General features: G+C 44.5%; 1 protein-coding gene and 1 long non-coding RNA gene across 7 annotated transcripts in view; one reads left to right on the top strand and one right to left on the bottom strand.

The window, feature by feature from the left end:
• Nucleotides 1-24,682, bottom strand: part of LOC112645377 (carcinoembryonic antigen-related cell adhesion molecule 1-like) — a 157,546-nt gene that overhangs the window by 25,368 nt on the left and 107,496 nt on the right. The window lies entirely within an intron of this gene.
• LOC112645384 (uncharacterized) overlaps nt 1-24,682 on the top strand; it is a 206,574-nt gene that overhangs the window by 97,398 nt on the left and 84,494 nt on the right. The gene's annotated exons all lie outside the window — the stretch shown is intronic.

The raw sequence follows: 24,682 nt of genomic DNA, 5'->3' as shown, positions 1-24,682 counted from the left end.
CTGGATAGGCCACAGTCTCCTGGCCCCACACTTTAAAGTGGTGAATTTTAGGTTCTGTGAATTTTATCTCAAAATGAACAAACAAAAAACTTAGGAAAGAAACCTACATATTACCTTGTATAAACCTGGTAGCAGTACACCACTGGGAGTGCATGTGAATGTCCATTTCTTCATATACTCTGCATGCCCGCAGTGGTTACATGAGAGTAGAAGCAGGCAGTCCCCCATTTATCTATCTTTCTTTCCCTTGCTCATTCTCTGAACACTGATAGCCATTTTTCTGTGATGGGGCCTTTGAGAAATACAACTAGGCTCATCCTGTCTCTGTCTTGGGAACTCAGGGATCCGTTGGACACGTGATGGGAGCATAGGTAGATGACCCTAAATGTGTTATCACAGCACAAAGAAGCAAGAGTCAGAGGTGGGAATTCAGAGGGGAGTTTACTGTGTCCACCTGTGGAGATTGGGATGATCTTGCAGCCAGATGGCCAACAAGGTTGGCTATATAGAAGGAGCAGATTCATGAAGAAAGGTGGAGAGTGCACCTCAGGCAGGGACTGTGGTGGGAAGACACACAGGAGCAAGTCCTGGTGGGCCAAGAATTATGAGGGGCCCTACTGTCCACAGTATGTGTGGAGATGGAATGACAAGGAGCAGGTCACAGGGCAAGATGAGACAAAATGTAGGCTTTTCTGGAGAGTTGGTGTGTTTTCTGTGTCTTTCCACCAGAGCCTGAGCTAAAGAGGGTAGGAGGGCTCAGGATGCTGGGAGAGGGGGCTGAGAGAAGAGATACCCACAGTGTGTCTGCTTCCTGGCTCATATCAGCTGGCCCCATTTTCTGTTTTCTTGTGTCTCTACCAGCACTTGTAAAGGGAAAAAGGCTGGGGGCTGTCCATGGTCCCTTGTTCCCTGGGGCACTGTGAAGACAGCCAAGCACTCTTCTGACTGGATAGGGGCTCTTGTGAATCTCATTTTTTCCTCTTGATATTGTCTTCACCACATCCCACACCACAACTCTTCTCTCCCAGGAGATAGGGATGGGGGGCGGGGTGGGGTCATTTAGACATAATATTTTCTCTGCGTGACCAAAGAAAGAACAGAGTTTCACATGAATTTCTGCTAAGAGAAAATCCCCATGGGTAGGGAAACACCCCCCCCCCCACACACACACACAAATGAAGGGAAGAGCCGTCTTTATCCAGATCCTTTCCAGGTGACCCACAGTGGGTCAGAGACTTGTTAAAGATTTAGAAGTTTTTTTCTCACCGAGGGATAGCACTTCTCACACATTGGAAATGTGTGTTGAGGACAATCTGTTAGTTCCATCAGTGACTTGATAGGCCTTCTAGAAATCAGAGAGTGGGGAAAAGGGGTAATAAATGTGGAAAGAGGTTCAGGACTGTCCCACATAACAAGGACTTTCCCAACCAAATGCTAATATCTCCTCAGAAGAACTTAATCAATTGACTTTCTTTTTCTTTTTTGCATTAAGATGTGTTTTTTATTTTAATTTTTAAAATTTTCATTCCAGTTAGTTAACATACAGTATACTGTTAGTTTCAGGGATACAATATGGTGACTCAGCAACTCCATACATCACCTGGTGCTCATCATGACAAGTGTGCTCCTTCATCCCCATCACTTGTTTCCCCCACCCGTCCTCCCCTCTGGTAACCAGCAGTGTGTCCTCTAGCTAAGAGTCTGTTTCTTGGTTTATCTCTCTCTGTCTCTCTCTTTTCCTTTGGTCATTTGTTTTGTTTCTTAAATTCCACATATGAGTGAAATAATATGCTATTTGTCTTTCCCTGTCTGACTTATTTCGCTTAGCATAATACTCTCTAACTCCATCCATATCATTGAAAATGGCAAGATTTCATTCTTTTTTTATGGCTGAGTAATATTATATATATTATATATTATAATTAGTATGTAATATAATTAATAAGTATTGTAATAATTATATATAATTAATATATACACATATATGTATATAATACAGCATTGTAAACAATGCTGCTATAAACATGGAGGTGCATGTATCCCTTTGAATTAGTGTTTTCATTCTCTTTTGGGCAAACACCCAGAAGTGGAATTACTGGACCATATGGTGTTTCTATTTTTAATTTTTTAGGAAATTCCTTACTGTCTTCCACAGTGGCTGTACCAGTTTGCATTCCCACCAGTAGTGCAAGAGGGTTCCTTTTTTTCCACATCTTCGCCAACACTTGTTTCTTGCATTTTTAATTTTAGCTATTCTGACAGGTGTGAGGTGATGTCTCACTGTGATTTTCAATGTATTTTCCTGATGATGAGTGATGTTGAACATCAGTGATGTTGAGCATATTTTCATGTGTCCATTGGCCATCTGCACAGACACCTTCTTTTTTTTAAGGTTTTATTTATTTATTCGTGAAAGACACAGAGAGACAGAGTTATAGGCAGAGGGAGAAGCAGGCTCCTTGCAGGGAGCCAGATGCGGGACTCAATTCCTGGACCTGGGATCACGCCCTCAGCCAAAGGCCAACGCTCAACCACTGAGCCACCCAGGCATACCTGTATGGATAGCTTCTCTGGAGAAAGGCATTCATGGGTTTTTTTCTCTTCTTCTAGCAGGAACAATCCACTAGAGGGCACTCACACTCTTTCTTGAACCTCTGTTGACCTTTTCTGCCTGAGACAAATTAAAGTTTTTTACTTGAAGCCAAAACTCCCAGCCCTCCAAACACTCTTTAGATTTGCCCAGGGTGAAGCTCCTTGGACAGACATCTGGGTGCCCAGGGAGGAATCTGACATTGGAGGATTGTAGGGGGAATGGACTCATGACCCAGGAGTAGCCCCAGGGCCCACACAGTGTAGGATGGTTCCACACATAGTATAGGCAGCTTAGGCTGGACATGCAGGAACAAGATGCCCCCACTCTGCCTGCTAGCACTCTGGGAAATGACTGTAAGTCCATGACTCTGAAGGACTGGATCACTCTTCTTAACTGTTCCTGCCCTCTGTGCGGTGGAGCTATACACCCTTGCCCTTTGTGACCTTGCAGTTCTTCCCACTGGAAGAGGAGCATGTCCCCCCACCCCATTCCCTCATTTATCTGGAACTTATCTGTATACTTGCTGAGGCTAATGGACTGCAGGAGGAGGGATCTGGGCCAGTGGATCTCCTCCACACCATAGGAGGCCCAACATGTCACCTCACTGTCTCCACCTCAGCTACAGGAAGAGTGTCTGGAAAGGTGGCTCCCTTTCCTCTGGTGCATTCAAGAAACCTGCTACACATCATAGGCCATCCACAGTCTGAGGTCAGAGCCATGGGTCTGGTTCTTTGGTCCAGTGGAGCTGCCCTCCCTCAGGCCCTTGTGTCTTCAGGATGCTCTGACCCCAGCAGGGCTTCTGCTCACCAACCCTGCCTGTGGCTCTGCCCCTGGGTTGTGGCCGAGAGAGCCTCTGTAGCAGGGCTGTGGCCCAGGGGCTTGGAGTTCAGGTGGTGAACACAGCCAGCCTTGCCCCACTCCTGACAGAATTGAGGTTTCTAGTGATCCTCCAGTAACTTGGTGCTTGCTGCAGGTGTAGCAGCCTTCATCAGGCCAAGGAGCTCCCATCCTGGAATAGTTTGCCCCTGGTCTCTGCATTGCCCCAATCTGAGTGAGTGTGGAAGCTTGTCAAAGGCCACTTTGCTTCTCTTCTCACTGTTAGCAATGATTTTTCTAGTTAATGTGTTAATGTGGTAAAAGGCAATGGTTGATTTTGAATGCTAAATCAACCTTGCATTTGGGGAACGAAATTCAGCTTGAGAACTCCTGATCCACTTTGGTAGCATTTCATTTGGAGATTTTTCATCTCTGGTCATGAGAAAAGTCTACACCTTTACTTCCTCATTCTTTCCTGGTCTGGTTTTGACATGGTTATACTGCCACATAAAATGAATTTGTGAGTATTCCCTCTTTGTTCTGTTCTCTGGAAGAATTATTTAAGGTTGGAATGGGGTAGTCTTTGATTGTTTCGTGGATATTGCTTTTTGTGTGTGTGACCTGAAGAGGCTTTATACTTCTTTTTTTGTTAAGTAACATGAACATTGCGATCAATTTCTGCATAGGTGTACGCCTATGAAACCATTGCCCACATCAATGTGGAGAACATTCCCCACACCAGGAACCACTCTCATGCCCCTCTCCGGCATTAGGACCCCCACCATCACCACTATTCTGACTTCTACTACCACAGACTGGTTTCTCCTCTTTGGGAATTTTACATGAGTAGAATCCATTTGTTTCCTTCTGCTTTTGGCTATTCTCCTTCAAGTCTGTGTTGTAGGATTTATCAACATTGTTGTGTAGTTGGAATTCATTCCTGTTTCACATCTCTGAATATTCTTTTGTTTGAATACACCACGATATTTGCCTATTGTATTGTTGGACATTTGGATTGTGCTGTCTCTTGACTCTTCTGAATAATACTGATATGAATATTGTGACACATGTGTGTTGTGGTGTCTCTAGCCCATTTCCTTGGGGGTAGAACCATTGTGTTCACTGGAACATCTTTTAAAACATCTTTTAGATTCTCCTGCCAGATAGTTGAACAAATCTTTAGCCCCACCAACAGTGTTTACATGTTCAGATGTTCCAACTCTTGGTTGGACATCAGTCCTTTTAATTTCAGCTGTTCTTGTGTGGCTGACATGATAGTTCATAATGGTTTTACTGTGTGTTTCCCAAAAATGCAACTTTCATATCCTTGTTGGCTGTTTTCACGTGTTCTGCTGTTCAGTGCCAACTTAAAAAATTGGATTGTCAGTCTTTTTCTTATTGCTTTTGGAGGATTTTGCATGGTACTTTGGACATGGTTTCTTCATCATATAGATACACACACACACACACACACACACTCATATAACTTGTGTATATATGAAAGAGAGAGAGGGAGAGAGAATTGGGCGTATTTTGAAGACCAGAAATTCTACTTTAAATAAATTTTAGTTTCTAAAAGATTGTTTGGTATGAATTAGGGTTCCTGTATTTTCCTCCAGAGATATTCGTATTCATTCTAAGCCATCTGTGTTTTCTGAGTGTGCATGCATGTGGCACACATATATGTGTGTGTGCATACAAACAAGTCTGTATGCAAGTGTGTAAAAACATTTTAACTATTAACTAAACTTCCTTTACTCATTATAGTAAAAGTCAGATTTCCTATTTATTCCTAAGTTAATGTTTCTTTTTTTTAAAAAAAGATTTTTATCTATTTATTCATGAGAGACACAGAGAGAGAGACATAGGTAGAGGGAGAGGCAGGCTCCCTGAGGGAAGCCTGATGAGGGACTCGATCCCAGGACCCTGAATCATGACCTGAGCCAAAGGCAGGTGCTCAACCACTAAGCCACCCAGGTGCCCCAGTTTATGTTATTTCTAATTTTCTAGGAACATTGTCAATTTTGTCTAAATTATGAGTTTACTGCCATGAAGATTTTGTAGGACTCTTTAATCTCTACTGGAGCTAGTTGTGTCCATTATTTCCCATGGCTAGCATAGCTTATTTGTGCTTCCTCTATCATTTGCTGATGAATTTTTCAGAGGTGTTAAAAATTTATAAGCCTTCTCAAGAAAGGAATGTTGGGATTTGGGAATGTGTGGATCTTCTTGATTCTGTATTTGTCTTCTAGTTTATTATTTTTTCCTTTTAAGTTTATGTTCACTTTCCTCCTTGCCTTTGTTTTTATTCAACTTCTTTAGCTGGATGATTAACTCATTTTTAACCAGCATCTATGGTAATAAATTCCCTTGAGAGCATCACTTTTGATGTATCTTGTAAGTTTTGCTAGAGGTATACTTTTAACCAAGTACCAAATATTTAAAACATCCAGGAAGAGCCATGTGGTCCAGTCTCCCATGCATGGAGGAACAACTCCCCTGGGCCCAGCCTCTGTCCAGGGTGCGCTGCCCCTGCAGGGCCTGGGCCACCAGGGTCTCCTGGGTTTCCAGGGAACTAGGATGCGACCCTTAGCAGATAGACGTGTAGCAGTAGCGAGGGCAACCCAGGGTCAGTATGTCCTGTAAAACAAGAAGGAGGCAGAGGCCCAGCCCTCCTCTCCCAGTCCCAGAGATAAGAAATGCTTTCTGATGTGTCTCTCAGACATATGTCCAAGGGCTTTGGCTCTTCCAAACTTTGGTCATAAAAGGGTCCAGCCATGCCAGGGATGGAGAGGGATGTAGAGAGTGACTTGAGCAGGGCAGGCTGGAAAAAGGCACTTCTTCTTGGACAGTGTCCTCAGAACATGCCTTTGGGAGGGAGACCCTGCAGGGCCCAGATGGACCCCATGTAGCCCTGTTCCCCCAACCTCCTTCTCCCCTTTCTTTGATCCTATGTATTCCTTGGACCCAGGTCTTGTTCCCAGGCTTCTCTGGGGACCCTGAGGTAGCAATGGTGTGGAGAGAGGGGATGGGGCTTATTCCACTTATAATAGCATCAAAAAGAAAAAACATGGGCAGCCCGGGTGGCTCAGCGGTTTAGCGCTGCCTTCAGCCCAGGGCCTGATCCTGGAGACCCGGGATGGAGTCCCACATTGGGCTCCGTGCATGGAGCCTGTTTTGCCCTCTGCCTGTGTGTCTGCCTCTCTCTCTCTCTCTGTCTCTCATGAATAAACAAAAAATCTTAAAAAAAAAAAAGAAAAAACACTTTGATATGAACATAATTAAGAAGGCGAAAGATGTATATACACTGAAAGCTACCAGATGTTTGGAAAGAAATTAAAGAAGACACAAAAAAATAGAAAGAAATCCATGTGCATGGATTGAAAGGCTTAATCTTAAGATGTCAATATTATCCAAAACTACATACATATTTGATACAATCCTTATGAAAAATGCCAGTGACCTTTTTGCATAGATAGGAAAATCCATCCTAAAAACATATGGAATCTCAAATAGTTCAGGCAATCCTTAAAAAAGAGTAAAATTGGGGGATCCCTGGGTGGCTCAGCGGTTTAGCGCCTGCCTTTGGCCCAGGGCGCGATCCTGGAGTCCCGGGATTGAGTCCCGCCTTGGGCTCCTGGCGTGGAGCCTGCTTCTCCCTCCTCCTGTGTCTCTGCCTCTCTCTCTCTCTCTCTATGTCTAAAATAAATAAATAAATAAATAAATAAATAAATAAATATTTAAAAAAGAGTAAGATTTGAGATCTCATGCATCTTGATTTCAAAAATTACTACAGAGGTAAAGGAGTCAAAATAGTATGGTTCTGGGACACCTGGGTGGCTCAGTGGTTCAGCATCTGCCTTCAGCTCAGGGCTTGATCCCAAGGTCAAGGGGTAAAGGCCCAACAACTTTGAAGGGATGGCCTCAGGCATTTGGTGGCCTCCCCCCATGCTGATGCCATGGCCCTGGGTCTACAGGTAATGGACTGTGACTGCCAGGTATAACACGTGGGTGACCTGACTCTATGGTGTGGTTTTCCTTATCAATTTCATATGTGTTTATGAGCTACTCTTATTGAGTGCACACAGTAGGCCTGGATATCAGACAGGGCTGCCGTCTCATCCTCCTAGATATTGTGGCTGGTGCAGTGTCAGTTCAGAAGACACACTGGGCACAAGGAGAGGACCATCCCCTCTCTCATCGGGGCTTAGGGCAGATGGCCTGCATCCTGGCTTCGCACGCTGCTCTCCCACATTGTATCTTGACAAAATTCGTCTTTTGTCCTCCCCTTGCCTTAGCACAGCCTCCCTGACGCAGACGTCTGGGCACTCTTGGCGCCTCCAGCTGACCAAACTCTGAGCCTCACATAACCGTCTTTGTGTTGGAGAAAAGGGCCCAGTTATAGGATCAGGGAAGCCTCCTGAGAAAGCGCCTCCAAGCTGAGGTGACCCCCATGTGCTGGGACTTGCATGTCCCATCCAGCTGCATCTTGTTGGGTGGTCATGGGGTCGGGGCAGAACCGGTGCGGGCTGTGCTCCGGAGCTCCAACCTGCTGCCAGTGAGAGCTGAGTGCGGGTCAGTGCTTTCAGAGCTTCTCAAACTTTGTGGACACTGCCTGTGGCCAGGAGCTGGAGGTTCTGGTGATGGTTGAGATTTAGCCACTCAACGGCACTGGGAGGAGGGCACACATGCAATCAGCTGCCAGTGCACATCCAGGAGAGCCCATGTCACCAGCCCCGCAGAGTCCAGAGGTGGGCGGGTGCTTGGTGAGGACATTGATAAAGCACTCCTCTAAATGGTGGAGCATCAGAGGCTCCCGTGGTTCAGAGGGGACCCAGGGTTGAAGGGCAGGGTGCTGCCAGCCCACAGGTGCTGGAACCAGACCAATACTGGCCAGTCCTCAACTAAAGTCCATTTTGTGGAGTTTAGACTCATACTTAGGGAATGATGCCAAAGTATATGATTCTGAAGATACAGAGACACTCCTGGGATATAATGTATGAGAGAGAGAGAGAGAGAGCCTGGGAAGTGAGGGGAAAGGAGGGGCAGAGGGGGAGAGAGAATCTTAAGCAAGCAAGCCCCCCACTGGGGGCTGGGTCTCACCCCTGAGATCACGACCAGAGCCAAAATGAAGAGTCCGCCAACCAAGGCGCGTAGGCTTATGTCCCTGTTGAGATTTCTTCCAAATGAAGAGTCTCTACGACTGCACATTCATTGCTAAGATGCCCCTCAAATGGTGAGAACATCAGCGAACACTGTCTAAGGACATCGCATACAGATTTGTGCTCATGCGTGTTTCTACGTCCCGATGTCTATAGTTCTCCCTCAGCCGACTTGCCAGTATAACCCGGTGGGTGCCCTTCTGATTTGTGGTTACCCGCTTTGCAAAACCAGTCTTCCAGGTGGTGAGCCCTGGGCGGCCATAAATGAATCTCTGTTCAATATGCCTCCTTGGGAACCTGAATGTCCCTTTTGTCCAGGCTGAGCCCCACAGTCTCCTCTCCAGGGCGCTCTGCTCTTCCATCTGCAGGAGCAATCCACGAGGCGGCACCCACGGCCTTCCCTGAACTCTCGTCCACCTTTCCCATCTCCGGAGACAATTCTAAGTGTTTTCATTGCCACAACTACCAACTCTCTCAAATGCTCTTTACATTCACCCAGGGTGAAGTTCCTGGGATGGAAATAGGGGTCTCCAGAGAAGAATCTCCGATGGGAGGATGTGTCAGTATGGGCTGGTGACCTGGAACCAACCTTAGGTCCAGGGCATTGGGGAGGGGATGGTGCAGGGACAGCGGGCAATGTAGGCTGGACTCTCAGATGCTCCAGCCCCACGTACAGGCTCTGGGGGAATGACTGTGAGCCTGTGTCCCTAAAGGATCTGTGCCTATGGGTCTTGGCAGGGCTTCTGTGGAACATTCCAGAAGGGCTTCCTGGGTATTTCAAGAACCTTCTTACCTGGAAGAATCAGGAGACGTATGGCATTCACCAGGGCACAAGATTTCTCTGGGCCTGAGGGAGTAGGTGGTATCCAGGCTTCACCACCTCCTCTGGGTCAGGCCCCCAGATGTTGGGAGAGTGAGGTCTCACCTGGCCTGGTTCTGCAGGACACCATTGCTGGGCTGTGTGTGGGGAACTCGGCCTCCCCACCCTCTGGCTACAGTGCAGGAAAGAACCCCAAAGTCCCTTCAGACTTGGACAGTGAAGGAGCACACGTGAGTTTGGGCAGGTGGGTAAGGAGACTGTAATTCCTGGAGGTAGGAGTGGTTAGGTGATGGACACACACGTGGGACCCAGCCCGTGTGCTGCTGCAGCTGACTCACTAATGGAGAGGTTGTCCTCTGGAGAATCCAGCCTTTTCCTTGTAAACATTTGCTCACTTCCCACCGTGGTGCTTCCAGCCGAGGCACCTCAGTCCTGTTCCACAAGCCAGTCCTGCATCAGCTCCTTGTCCCCATCACACCCGGGCAGCTCAGTGTGCCCAGCTGTCCCGACCTCCCCAGTCAGTCATCGCACCTCTGTCCTCACCAGCCTGGAGGCTGTCAATCGTTCACTAGGAAATGGCAGCTCCCGAACAAAGGAGAGATGCAGGGACAATACTCTGCGTATCTGCAAATCCACATGTGGGACAGTAACCAGGAAAATGATGGAACTTCTTGCTAATTTAAACCTGGAGAGTGCTGCCTTGGGAAGTCCATGGTGATTGCCTGGGTATTTTCTTATTTTCTAGTCATAGGCTTTTGAGCTGGGAATTAGGGGATGTTACTGGCAACCTCTGTTCCACCATTTGGGGCCCGGACTACAAATTCCAGGGCCTAGTACAGGTTTGGTATTGGGGCTGAGACACTGGCAGCCTGGCCCCGGGGACCCTGTGTGCACAGCTGCTGCAGAGAGATTTGCTCTGTTGGGCACAATGCTGCTTCCCACCTGCATATCAGCACCCAGCTCCATGGTGCCCTCCAGCCTCCATGCAGGTCCCCGCTCCTCAGAGACACCTGCCCCAGGTACATTGTGTGGGTCATTCCCACACTGCAGCTGCCTGCCTGGAGCTGTCCAAGATCCTGAAGGTTTCTTGAGGGGTGTGTGTGTGTGTATGTGTGCATATGCAGGTCTGTGTGTGTGTGTGTGTGATAAACCTCTCCACACACATGAAATCTGACGTTGAGGGAATTTGAGATTCATTCAGTGAATACTTATTTTACATTAAAGGATTCATGGTAGGACTCCATATCAAATAAGCGAGGGTTCCTGTTGTATTGAATCCCTCTTCTTAATCTTCCTGCCTGCTCAGTGCTAGAGTGACCCACCCACACATTCTGCCCACACCCCTGCAGCTCCTCCCACTCAAATGAAAGTGTTTATTACAGACTCGGTCATAGGAACATACACGCCAGGAATCTCTATTCCCAAAATTCACCCTATGTCATTTTCAAGAACACTGAGAATCTGAGAAATGTTTCCCAAAATAGTATAATTCTACTGATTCCACCAGTAGGACAGATCATTGCCACGTTGCAGTTTACAGGAGATTTAAGAATCAGTCCTCTTTATCCTAACCTGTTAAACTAAAGCAAAGAATCCCAAGTGTCCATTCTGGATGAATGGATAAAGAAAATGTGGTATGTATGTAAAATGGAACATTATTCAACTGTTTAAATTTTTTAAAAAAATATTTATTTGAGAGAGAGAAAAAGCATGATTTGGGGGAGGGGCAGAAAGAGGAGACCCCAGCTTAGCAGGGAGCCCACACAGTGGTGAATCACAGGACCCCAGGATCATGGCCTGAGCCAAAGACAGACGCTTAACTGACTCAGCCACTCAGGTGCCGCAGAACGTTATTCAGCTATTAAAAAGAAGGAAATTTGGGGGCACCTGGTGGCTCAGTTGGTTAAGTGCCCAACTCTTGATTTCAGTTCAGGTCATGATCTCGGAGTCTTGAAACCAAGCCCCACATCAGACTCCGTGCTCAGCTCAGCTCGGCGTCTGCTTGAGATTCTCTCTCTTCTCCCTCTGCCTTTCCCCCTGCATGGGGAACCAGCTGCGGAACTTCTCTAGTCCTGGGCACACTGGGGTTATGTGAGGTCCTGAGTCCCACAGGGTGCAGAGCCTTACACGGGGCTCCATCCTAAGACCCCTCAACCATGACCTGAGCCAAAATTAAGAGTTAGACTCTCAACCTACTGAGCCACCCGGGTGCCCTGATAATCTCCCCCACTAAAGGTCAGCATATTAACACCCTTAATTCCCCATTGCCCTGTCCAGGCTGGGGAGTGGGCTTGGATATCTCTGGGTGTAACTCTTCTCGCATACTGACTCTTTACCACATTGTTCTCCAGATACAATTCCTTGCCCCCCTCCTTGAGTTAGTAGCCTAGTCTTTTACCCTTTGAAGTAAACATGTTTTTCTCTGCTTCCCAAAGTTAATCATTGCTATAGCCAACCTGCTAGCTCTCTTAATAAAAGCTGGAGGGGACAAAGCCACAGGTCCAAGTCCAAATCAGAGTCTCTATCTCCTTGTTGCCCTGGTGAAAATTCAGTGAGACTTCACGTCTTTCCTCATATGGTCGCATCTGACTATCCTGGCTCCATGGCACCCCTGCTCACATCTAAATAAATAATCTTTTTTTTTTTAAAGGAGGAAATCTTGCCATTTGTGACATCATGGATAGACCTTCAGAACAATAAGCTAAATGAAATAATTTAGAAAAAGACAAATACCATATGACCTCACTTATATGTGGATCACAAAAATAAATATTAAAAAAACAAGTTCAGGGCAGCCCCAGTGGCCCAGCAGTATAGCGCTGCCTTCAGCCCAGGGCATGATCCTGGAGACCCAGGTTCAAGTCTTGCATCAGACTCCCTGCATGGAGCCTGCTTCTCCCTCTGCCTGTGTCTCTGCCCCTCTCTCTGTGTCTCTCATGAATAAATAAAATATTTAAAAAAAAAACCAAGTTCACAGATACAGAGAATAGAGTGGTGGTTGCCAGAAACAGAGCAGGATGGGAAGCATAATGGGTAAAAGTGTTCAAAAGGTACAAACATCTGGTTATAATAGAAATAAGCCCTGGGAATGTAATGCATAGCATGAGAACTATAGTTAGTAACACTTTTTAGCATATTTGAAAGTTGCTAAGTGAGTAGATCTTAACAGTTCTTATCATAAGAAAATAGATTTTGTAACATGTGTGGTAATAAATAAACTTCCTGTGGTGGTCACTTCACAAAACATAGTGTTGAATAGTTGTGTTGTACCAGAGACTACAATAACATTGTGTGTCAATTATAATTTAAAAAACAAAACCAAAATATATCATCAGTTATGTAGAGGTAACTGGAATCCTAGAGACAAAAAAATTACTTGTGGCTCTGAGCTCCCCTCAAAATATAGCAGAAAAGGATCATGGTTCAAGCTACTATTTCCCATCCTCCCATAGTGGGGACTTCAGACAAGGGTGTCATCACATATTCTGTTATTTTTGGTCCAGCTGGATCAACCACTCACAGGCTTGTTTCACTAAGGTAGAGGCCGAGTCCATAAAGCTGCTGGAACGTGCTGGGTAGAGGATCATAGCAAGGCTAGCATGACATCTAAAGAGCTACATGGAGGAGGTCTTCAGGGAGACAATGACACAAAGGCTTGAGTCTTCATGACCTCACCGCACAATGAAAAGAAATAGGATCTCCCCTAGGAATGAAAGGCTGGGGAGACCCCCCTCCCACTCATACCCACCTGCCCTCAAACCTGGAGCAGCCAATGTGCCTGAAGCCTGGGGACCCATCATGCAGGGCTTTGGGGGCCACATGGGGGACTCTGTGCCTTATTAGACAGGCCATCAGAAATCTCTAAAGAGATTGTTTATTTGTTGTTTGATTTTCTAGAAGTGACATGATCTATCTTACATGATGCTGTTCTAGTGGTATCGCTCTGCTTACCAGGTGGAGAGGGCCCCAGAGAGGAGACAGTGGAAACTGAGTGCGGTAGGCAGAAGAGTTACACCCAGAGATATCCAAGCCCACTCCCCAGCCTGGACATGGCAACAGGGAATTAAGGGTGTTAATAGGCTGACCTTTAGTTGGGGAGATTATCAGGGCGCCCGGGTGGCTCAGTAGGTTGAGAGTCTAACTCTTGATTTTGGCTCATGTCATGGTTGAGGGGTCTTAGGATGGAGCCCCATGTAAGGCTCTGCACCCTGTGGGAAGTCACCTTGGGAATCTGTCTCTCCCTCTGCCTCTGCTCCCCACCTCTTCTTGCCCATGTGCATGGGCTCTCCCTCTCTAATTCTCTGAAAGAAAGAAAGAAAGAAAGAAAGAAAGAAAGAAAGAAAGAGAAGAGAGAGAGAGAGAAAGAAAGAAAGAAAGAAGAAAGAAAGAAAGAAAGAAAGAAAGAAAGAAAGAAAGAAAGAGAAAGAAATTCATTATCTTGGGTGATCATGGCTGTAGTCTGATCTACAAACTCCAGGATTCACAAATGGTGCTGTTTTAAACCACTAAGGTTGTGCTACTTTGTTACAGCAACAGTAGGAGCCAAATCCCTGCAAGATGATTAGACCCACCGGGTCCACATAGGAAATGGCGATTTGGACTGTGATATTAGCAGAGAAGAAAGTGGTGGAGAAATATGAAAGATGTTGGGGCAGGTGGGCGATCCGCAGAGGTTCGGGTGACAGATTCTACATGGGGCAGGGGGGACCAAATATTCAGTCGTGACTCTCATGATTCTTGCTGCAGCAGCCACATGGCAGGAAGACCTTGGATAGAAGGAGCTGTGTACAGGCTGAGGCTGAGTGAAGATCAGAGGTGAATGTTTGAATCGTGTGTGAGCTAAGGTGGCTAGGAGGGGATGCAGGGAGTGGTTCATCTCAGCTTATGTGAGAGGCCAGAGAGGAGATGTGGATGCAGTTCATGTAGTGGGACACCATCCCTATGAGGACCCTGGAGGTCCTCAGCCTTGCTGGGGTGGATTTGGGTGGGCAGTGGGGCAGCTGACGGAAAGAGACAGCTGTCAGGGCTGTGCCACGGCCTAAGAAACATGGTAAGGTTTCTCTGGTGACCAGCAAACCACAGAAATGGCTGGGCTCAGATTTCGAACACAGCCCACCTCCAGGGCACCTACCTGACTCTGTGGGTCCTCTTGTATAACGTTCCTTCAGATGAATGGAATTTAGTCTAGATTTCTGAGACTCCATGGGCAGGGGTCATACCCAGTGAGTCTGGAAGTATCATCTGGACCAAAGAGTCATGCTGCCAACGGACCATCAGCTGCCTTCTTTCTGACAATGACACTTAGCTTGTTGCTTCTGAAACAAAGTTTAAAGGTTGGATTTTCCTGTCAACTAATTCATGGAAACACTAGAAGAGTGTATGAATTACCCTATTTCCCCCAGCATGGGTGCCTACCGGGAACATTCACTGCACTGCTTCACTCAGATGTCTCATTTTGATCAAAATCATTGTCACTCCTGTTTTGAAACAGCCCCTATTATCCTTTAAAGTAACCCCACTGACGAGTTTCCTAATAATCCAGTAATCAGAACTCCCAGGACAAACTTCACAGGCCATGGAGTTCTGGAAAATCATCCATCGAGCCCCTGTATCCCCCCACACACTTAGAAAGTACATTCAGTGGTGCACCTGGGTGGCCCAATCCACTGAGTAACTGACTCTTGATTTCAATTCAGGTCATGATCTCAGGGTCATGGGATTGAGCCCCATGTCAGGCTCCATATACAGCAGGGAGGCTGCTTTAGATTCTCTCCTTCTCACTCTGCCCCTTCACACACATACCGACTCACTTGCATGAGTTCTCTCTCTAAAATAAAATAAGAAAAAGAAAAAGAAGAAAAGTGCATCCAGAATGCAAGCCTTCACTGCTCTTTCTGAAGCTTTGGGCTTGTTCAACCCAGAGGGAATAGAGGTCCTAGTTTGTGATATGGGAAACTGTGTATTTTAGGGGAAAACACTTGGAGAAAAATTAACCCAAGAGCTGCCTCTTGTACATAAAATGTTGACATGTCTATTAGATAGCTCAGCTCTTCTGAGACTTGTTCTTTGGGGTCCTCACTTGCTTTGCCCCACTGATGGGCTAATTTCTCTCAGTTTCCCCCACCTGTTATTTCCCCAGTCTTTGGTCCACTCTAAATACCATCTTCTCACTTGTCTCAATATTTTCCAAATCCTTGAACCTTTACAAGCCCAAGTGATCCTCTAGAAACCACAGAGCCCCTGTTATACACTTTCTTCTAGCCCTCATCCACCATATTGTCATTACTTGTTTCTATGTGTTACCAAAAGTAGTATTCTGACATTCGTTACAGACGGTGAGGCACACTTTGTTGAGGCAGACTACTGCAGTGGTTTTGCAGTGTGGGACACAGATTGGACTCCACTTCAAATCAACAAGAAGAGTGGGGAATTAGAGCCAAAGAGCAGCATGGAGTGATGGTCAGTAGATGGAAAGTTACCAGGAAGGGAGAGTAATTCTTGCTAAACTGACCTAACAGGGCTTTTACTGAAGACAGGCCAGAATGATCACAGACTACCTAGGAAATGTTGGGATGTGAGGAATTTGGTCAGATATTGATAGTGGGAGACCTGGCTCCAGTGACTTAGCAGGTTTCTCGTTCAATCTGGACCTAAAGCACATGGTCAGGCCTAGTCAAGGAAGAGGCTTGAGAACTTGACTAAAGTCTGTCCAAGAGAGAATCTTTGTTGTGAGTTTCCTTCTACCCTGTACCATTCACCACTAAACCAGAAACAGAGAGTGAGGGAGAGAAAAACAAAGAAAGGGATCAACGTAGAGGCACCTGGATGGTGCAGTTGGTTAAGTGGCCAACTCTTGGCTTTGGTTAAGGTTACAATCTCACAGTTGTGGGATAGAGCCCCATGTTGGGCTTCCCACTCAGCAAGGAGTCTGCTGGAGATTCTCTCTTCCTCTCTCTCTCTGCCCCTCCCTCCTCAAGAAAATAAATAAAAACAAAAAAGCAATAAAGGGATCCATTGATATATTGATAAAAAATTTTAAGGACTTATCATGGAGATACGAAAGAGATTGTAAACATTGTCAGAGATGACCACAAAATCTATGTCAATATATTTTCAAATATGGATGAATGAACAGTTCTCTAGATAAATGTAAATCACCTAAGCTGACCTCAGAACAAAATGGATAATATGAGTAGAGCAATAGCCACTAAAGAAATGAAAATGAGAGCCACTAATTACCCTCCACCAAAAAAATAGTACCAGGCCCCAAGGTCTTTATGAGCGAGTTAATAAATCTTCAAATAAGATAATCCTCAACAAACCCCTCCAGGGAATAAAGCAGTAAAAGGAGATCACTTCCTAACTCAGTTTATGAGGCTGGAAAACCAGGCAAGAAATTACAGGCCAATTTCACTCACAAATACATATATAATCAAAGGAAACATTAGAAAACAGAATGTAGAATTAATAATAACAAAAAAAGCATAGAGATAAAAAAGTTATCATGATCAAGTAGGCTTCTATCAGGAAAGCAAGCGTGTTTTTAAAATAACGGGAGTGGGGGAGCTGATGGTCAGTTGGGTGGCTCAGTTGTTTAAGTATCTGACTCTTGATTTCAGCTCAGGTCATGATCTCAGGGTCATCAGATCGAGCCCCATGTTGGGTCCACACTGGGTGTGGAGACTCCTTCATATTCTGTCTCTCTACCTCTGCCCCACCCTGCCCTACTGCACTTACTCTTTCTCTAAAAAGAAGAAAAAAAAGGAATGCAGATGTGTTTCAATATCAGAATGTAACTCTCCACATCAACAGAATAAAGGAAGGGATCCCTGGGTGGTGCAGTGGTTTGGCGCCTGCCTTTGGCCCAGGCCCACAGGCCTGGGTCCTGGAGACCCAGGATCGAATCCCACGTCGGGCTCCTGGTGCATGGAGCCTGCTTCTCCCTCTGCCTGTGTCTCTGCTGCTCTCTCTCTCTCTCTCTCTCTCTCTCTCTGTGTGACTATCATAAATAAAAACAAAAAACAAACAGAATAAAGGAAAAAAATACATATCTCAATAGATTTAGTAAAACTATTTGATCAGAGTCAACCCTAATTAAAAAAAAAATCCTTTTGCAAGAGGAAACTGGGAAAGGGACACATTCACATCCTCCTAGGTTGCCTGAAGACTAAAGTAGCCCATATCAGTCCTGCACATACACCTGGCACTCGTCGGGCACTAAACAAATGGGTGCATCTCCCCAAGCACTTCTCTCTCACACACCCCATCTTTGTTCCCAGATTCATGGTTGATTTCCTCAGTTGTATCTTCCAGATCATTTGGTTTTTTTCATCAGTTACAGTCCAGTTATTTAGCAGTCACACTCCATCTTTTTTTTTTTTTTTTTTTTTTTTAATTTCTGGGAAGTCTTTCTTCATCCCTTTCCACGGGAGTTCATCAGCCATCTGCCTGAATCCCTGGGTGTCAGAAGAATGTTGAGAAGCTTCCATCTGCACTTTTACACGGGGTTTCCAGCAGTCACAGGTTCTATTTCTACCTCGGGCGATGGCTCTCGGACCTGCCTCCGCTGGCTCTCCTCAGATGTGTGTGCACTGGCCACCTGTTTTACCCTTCATTCCTCCCTTTTCCTATGTCCTTATGGATTCTTCTCAAATGTGTTATGTTTCTAGGTTGTAAGTCACATATTTAGTAAGACTTGGTTGATTATTATAGGCGTAGGCTCAAGGTTTGCTCAGTATTTGTATGAGTCTATACTGGGGCCTTTTCTTCTTCAGCTGACAGCAAAGACCTTCAAACTTTTTCTCGTCTTCATTCTGAATATTGGAGATATTCAAAGTAATTTCTTATACCAGCTGTGCTGGGTGTGGAGAGCAATAATTTATTTAAAAAATTTTTTTTTAATTTATGATAGTACAGAGAGAGAGAGAGAGAGGCAGAGACACAGGCAGATGGAGAAGCAGGCTCCATGTACCGGGAGCCCGACGTGGGATTCGATCCCGGGTCTCCAGGATCGCGCCCTGGGCCAAAGGCAGGCGCCAAACTGCTGCGCCACCCAGGGATCTCTGAGAGCAATAATTTACAGAAAAAGCCTCACTCTGTGTCTTCACTCAGCTTAAGGAAGGAGAGAACCAGCACCCCACCACTCCTGTGTTCCCAGCCAGTCCAACCCCCAGTCCACTCCATGCCCAGGTGCATTTTGCAAAATATGCCCCATCCCTACAGTTCATCCTTTTTTAATCACACACTTTCTTCTTAAAAACCATATATTTCATTTCGAGTGTTTTTGACTTTCATAAAAATGAAATTACACTGGATTTTCTGCTACTTGCTCTGTTCAGTCAAAATTACACTCCCCAGATTTACTCTTGCCGGTTCCTTGCTGCGGGTTGGAGATTTTCATTGCTATATGGTCTCCCACTGAATGAACTTAGCGCTTCTCTTACTTTCCTATTGGCTTCTGATGAAAATTTGGGATTCTTTTTGTTTTTGTTCTCTTGCGGTACTAGCGGTGCCTCTATGAATGTTCCTCTGTACATATCTGCTCACACACACACACACACACACACACACACACACACACATTCCTGGCGGTGACCCCTTCAGCTTTTCTCTTGGATTGCCTTTTCCTTGTTGCATTGTAAGAGTCTTTACATATTCTGGATGCCTTCTTTGCCAACTCTGTGATCTACACTTCTCCCAGTCTGTGGCTTGTCTTTATTCTTTCCTTAGAGTGTACTTTCCTAAGGAGATACTAATTTTAATATAGTGGAATTTATCTCTTCTCCCTTTTCATTAGTGCTTTTTTGCTCTACTTTAGAATATTTTCCCAAGGCTGTGTGTATACACGACCAGTTTTTCACAATCATTTGTGAGAAAAGTGCCTCCTTTGCCCACCTTACCTGTCCAGCCACCTCCCTTATGAAGTTTCTCTATGCGTGTAGGAGGGGTTCCTGAGTTTGTATTCCCTTTCCTAGAGGAGACACAGCACCAGTTTGAAACAGTGTGGCTTGTGATCCATCTTGAAATCTAGCAGGGCAGTTGCCACATAGTTCGTTACTCTTCTTTGAGGCCCTTTATTATGCTATTTAATTTTAGAATTGGCTTGCCTAGTTAAAAGAAAGCAACTACAATGCTATTGGAGATTCATAATTGTCCAGAAAATTTGGGGAGAACAGCTATTCCACCCAACTAAGTCCTAAGTCCTTTACTGATACTCCCTGGTATCTTTTCCTTTCCTTTCTGTTATTTATCATCTTTTACCTTATTGCTAACTCACACCCAAACTTTCATGTTCAGCCAAGTTTTCTGTTCTAAATAAAGAAGGCCTTTCTTCGTTTCTTTTCAGGTTGCCATTAAAAATATTATTTAAAATCACATGTGCAGGCAGGGTGCATGTGACTGGTTCAGTCAGTTGGGCATCTGCTTTTGGCTTGGGTCATGATCCCACAGGCCTGGGATCGAGCTCCCCTCAGCCCCATGCACCCACCTGGGTCCCTGCTTCTTGGGGAGGCTGCTTCTCCTTCTTCCTCTGCTGCTCCCCCTGCTTTTCTCTCATTCTGTGTTGCTCACTCTCTTTCTTAAGTAAACAAATAAAATATTTTTAAAGAAATCACAGGTGCTCTTATAAAGCCATGACATTGAGCCTCAGATATGGATGCTCCTATCTGGCATTCTTGGTTAAACTACAGTTTTGATTCTGATAAAATTGTCAGATTCTTTTGAATTTTCGATCTAGGCAATGATACTGCCTGTGAATTAGGACATTGTTTCTGCATTTTTTCCTTGTCAGACCTTTCCTTTTCTGTTTCTGCCTTGCTGTATCAGAAGACCCCCTACATACTCTTCCAGGAGATGGTAGCCCCTGAGCCTTGCCCCCTGATTTTAATACCACATTTGCTGTGACATTTTGGAGATATTCTTTATCAGATGAAGGTAGTTCCTTTTAATTTCTGGTTTACTGAGTTTTACCACCAATGGAGCCTGAATTTTAGGTAGCGGGTTTTTTTTAAAAATGCATCTTTCAAAAAACCCACACGACTTTCCTCCTTTAAACCATTAATGCTGTGAATTACACTGATTTTCTACTGTTTAACTATATTCCTAGAATGAACCCTACATATTATGCATATGATCTTTTAAATTCATTGCTGCATTGTGTTTCCGAGTCCTGGAGGATGTTTGTATGTGCTGACTTGGGCCTGGTATTTTCCTTGCTGTATTTTTTGTGGTTTGGGGGTCAAGGTTACTGTGGCACCACAATAAGAGCTGAGGACATGTTCTCTCTTTTCTGGAGGAGTACGTGTCATATTATAATGGAGTTTATGAACGTTTAAAAATCTCTCCTATCAGTTTAAATAGGTTCCAAAACAGTAAAACTCAGTTTGTTGGATGGTTCATATGGCTACTCAAGCTTTTCTTCCATTTTGACCCTGTCTGGTCCTTTTTTGTAGGTAATCACTCAACAAATGAATACCAAAGCTTGAAATCAGAATGTTCATCATCTCTTTCCAGGGCATCATCCTTTTGTTTTTCTTTTTGATTCCTAACATTGCTTTTTGCACCTTGGTTCATTTTTTTTTTCTGATCACGTGGTTAGAAAATTTTGAAAGAACCATCTCTAGAATTTTATGTTTCTCGCTCACCTCTTATGTTCTTTTTCCTTTGAGTTTGTTCCTTCTCTTACTTCAACCAGTGGCTAATTAGCTCAGAAACATCCAACCTTTCATTTTTTTCCTATTAAGCAACTTAGTGTTTTAAATTTGCCCACAAGCCTGCCTCAGTTGCATCCTGTGTGTTCTAAAGAAGGTTGTTTTGTTTTGTTTTGAAGTAGGTTCCATGGCCAGTGTGGAGCCCAAGGGAGGCTTAACTCAGGAGCCTTAGATCGAGACCTGAGCTGGGATCAAGTGTCACTTAACCCACTGAGCCACCCAGGTGTCCCTATGAAAAGTATTTTTACTTTTAGTTCTAGAGATTTTGAAATGGCCATTACCATTTCTCCTTCAAGCACAAGTTCTTTAAGAGGTGGTTTCTATGCAGATGGTGATGTTCTGGTCCCCCTTGTAATCGGTCTTCTGACTTCATAGCACAGTGTTCACAGAGCATTCCATCTATGAGAATTTATTGAAATTTGCTCTTTGGTGGAGTATGTGGCAAATATTCATAAAGTTGCTTTGTGTGCTTTAAAAACTGTATTGCAGTATTTTATGTATATACAGGCTAAGCTGCTTTCACTGCTCCAATATTCTATAGCCTTCTTGTTTAGCTTGCCCTCTAATTACTGAGAGACATAGGCTCAAATCTTCTACCAAAAGAGTGGATTCCAAGTGGCTTTTTCAAGAGAGGTACTTAACCTAGTCCATGTTTGTCCCCTGAAGCCCACAAAACTTCTATAGTGAAACGAGAGCCACCAAGAGTTACTGAATTTGGGGATCCCTGGGTGGCTCAGCGGTTTGGCACCTGCCATCGGCCTGGGGCATGATGTTGGAGTCCCAGGATCAAGTCCCACGTCGGGCTCCCAGAATGGAGCCTGCTTCTCCCTCTGCCTGTGTCTCTGCCTCTCTTTCTCTCTCTGTGTGTGTCTATAATGAGTGGATAAATCAAATCTTTTTTTAAAAAGTTACTGAATTTTGTTTCCAACAGCAACAAATGGTTTTCCTCACACTTTGTATTCTGTGAACTTGTTCTCCTAAGGCAAGGTGAAGAGTGTGTAGTATCTAAGGTCTTACTACATGACCAAGTGTGGTAGGATCTGGGAAACTAAAATTCTTCTATTTTCATGATAGACGTGTGAATTAGTAGAACCCTTCAGAGGAAGCTTCTGGAAATATCTATTCTCATGAAGGATGCCCTTGCTCCAGAGCCAGCAACTGGCCTTACTTTGGGGCATTAATACAGCCCAGAGGGAAACTCGTCAGCCTGTATGGAAGAACACATATTCCAGGATGCAGAAATCTTGCTATGATAGCAAAACCAATGGTTTCAACTTACTGCCTTTCAGTAGGGCAATGAGTTTATTCCTATGGTGGGATCCTAGCCAGCAGTTAAAATGAAGGAGACTGACATGTAACAACAGGGATATATGTGGGGCATCTGGGTGGCTCAGTGGTTGAGCAGACAGTCAGGTCCTTATCCCGAGGTCCTGGGATCCAGTCCTCCATTGGGTTCCCTGCAGGGAGACTGCTTCTTTCTCTGCCTATCTCTCTGTTTCTCATAAATAAATAAATAAATAAATAAATAAATAAAATCCTAATGAAAAAGAGGGGATATGTGTAAAAATGAGGCCAGAGTTTTTGAAACCAGTCACAAAATATTGTCACAAAAATACCTATGTTTGGCTAGGATATATGTAAAAAAGAAGATAGGGTTTATTGAAGCCTTTCACAAAATCTTGTCACAAAAAATATGTATATTGGGTCAGGATATATGTAAAAAAGAGGACATGATTTCTTTGTATTTTTTTGTTTGTTTGTTTCTGAACTTTAATACCGTTAGTCTTATGTTCTGTTTTGGGGATATTATACATGGAAAAGTCTATTTTAGGTGACATTAAACATTGCAGTATCTGTGCCACAAGAATCAGGATTTTGCAGTGGGAAGTGGCTAGTACTCAGGTTGGGAACATGGCATTGGAGTTCCAATTTGTCCATGAAGATATTTACCTCAAAGTGCTGCCCTATTTTCATTAGGTTTCCTGGATGAGTCAAATGCTGAGAAAATGTAACTTTATGTTAACAAAGGACATGATTTTTTGAAGCCTGTCACAAAAAAATTATCACAAAAATACCTATGTTCAGCCGGGATATGCATAAAACAGAGGGCAAGGTTTTTGAAGTCTTTCACAAAATATTGTCAAAAAAAATCTAGGTTCAGTCAAGATGTGTAAAAAAAGAGGACAGGGTTTTTGGAAGCTTTTCACAAAATATTGTCACTATAGATAGACACCTGTATTTGGCCAGCTTATGTGTAATAAAAATGACAGGGTTTTTTTTTTTTGAAGTTTTTCACAAAATATTGAAACCGAAAATACCTATATTTAGCCAGGATAGGTATAAACAAGAGGACAAGGGTTTTTTTCAAGCCTCTCACAAGAAGCAATGTTAGGAGGCATAAGGGAAAAAAAGGACAATGGCTTTGATAGAGATCATGAACATTCTGATTTCAAACTTTGGTATTCATTTGTGGAGTGATTATCTACAAAAAAGGCCGAGACTGAGTCAAATCGGAAGAAAATCATGAGTAGTCATATGAACTTACCAACAAACTGATTTGTACTGTTTTGGAATCTATTTCAACTGGTAGAAGAGATTTATAAACATAAATGATGTAATTCTAATCTGGCACATACTCCTCCATGAAAGAGAGAGAGAGAGAACACGTCCCCAGCTCCTACTGTATAGCAGTGACTATTAAAGGCTGGCTCTCGGGATCCCTGGGTGGCGCAGCGGTTTGGCGCCTGCCTTTGGCCCAGGGCGCGATCCTGGAGACCCGGGATCGAATCCCACGTCGGGCTCCCGGTGCATGGAGCCTGCTTCTCCTTCTGCCTATGTCTCTGCCTCTCTCTCTCTCTCTCTCTCTCTCTCTCTCTGTATGACTATCATAAATAAATAAAAAAAATTAAAAAAAAAATAAAGGCTGGCTCTCTAGGCTTCATATCTTCTTTGGGACCGAAGAAGACAAGGGGACACTGCCTATGTTCTGTAACAGGTCAGTTACGGTCAATATCAAACTTTGGTTCACAGAATTAATGGTGGAAGTTGTAGCTACCTTTGTCCTGGGTTAGATAAGAATTTATGTTCCTGCATTGTCATTGACTATACTGGAGAACCAATGGAAGTTCCTGGGTTGTTTAAAAGAGATATGCCAGTTTATGGTGAAGAAGACCCTTATTTATGTCCTGAGTTCTCTTGCGTCCATTATACACAATCTAATTGTTGGAGAAGTCTTCATCAATAAGCTATATTACTTTCTACACAAAAAGATGGTTTCTGAACCCACAGCTGTGGTTGTCATTTAGCTACTCTTACACCTACTCACCCTGCATTCGTTGGGGGATACTTGGCACCCGGAGGAGAGCAAAGGACTTTCCTCGCTTATCTACTGCCACTGGAGGCTTGTGTGCACGCTCGGCTCTCTCCCCGAGCCTGGCCCATTCTATCCTCTCACAAAGAACACTGGCTCACAACTGTGAGTGGAAACATTGATATTGAATCACTAATGTTCAGCAGTCCTGACATGGAGGCCGGAGACCAATGTAGAAGTTGATCTTATCCGCTACCACGTCTGGATGTCGCA

The sequence above is a fragment of the Canis lupus genome, chromosome 1 (assembly GCF_003254725.2).
Source record: "Canis lupus dingo isolate Sandy chromosome 1, ASM325472v2, whole genome shotgun sequence".
Taxonomy (NCBI): Eukaryota; Metazoa; Chordata; class Mammalia; order Carnivora; family Canidae; genus Canis; species Canis lupus.
This window is presented reverse-complemented; position numbering and strand designations above follow the sequence as displayed.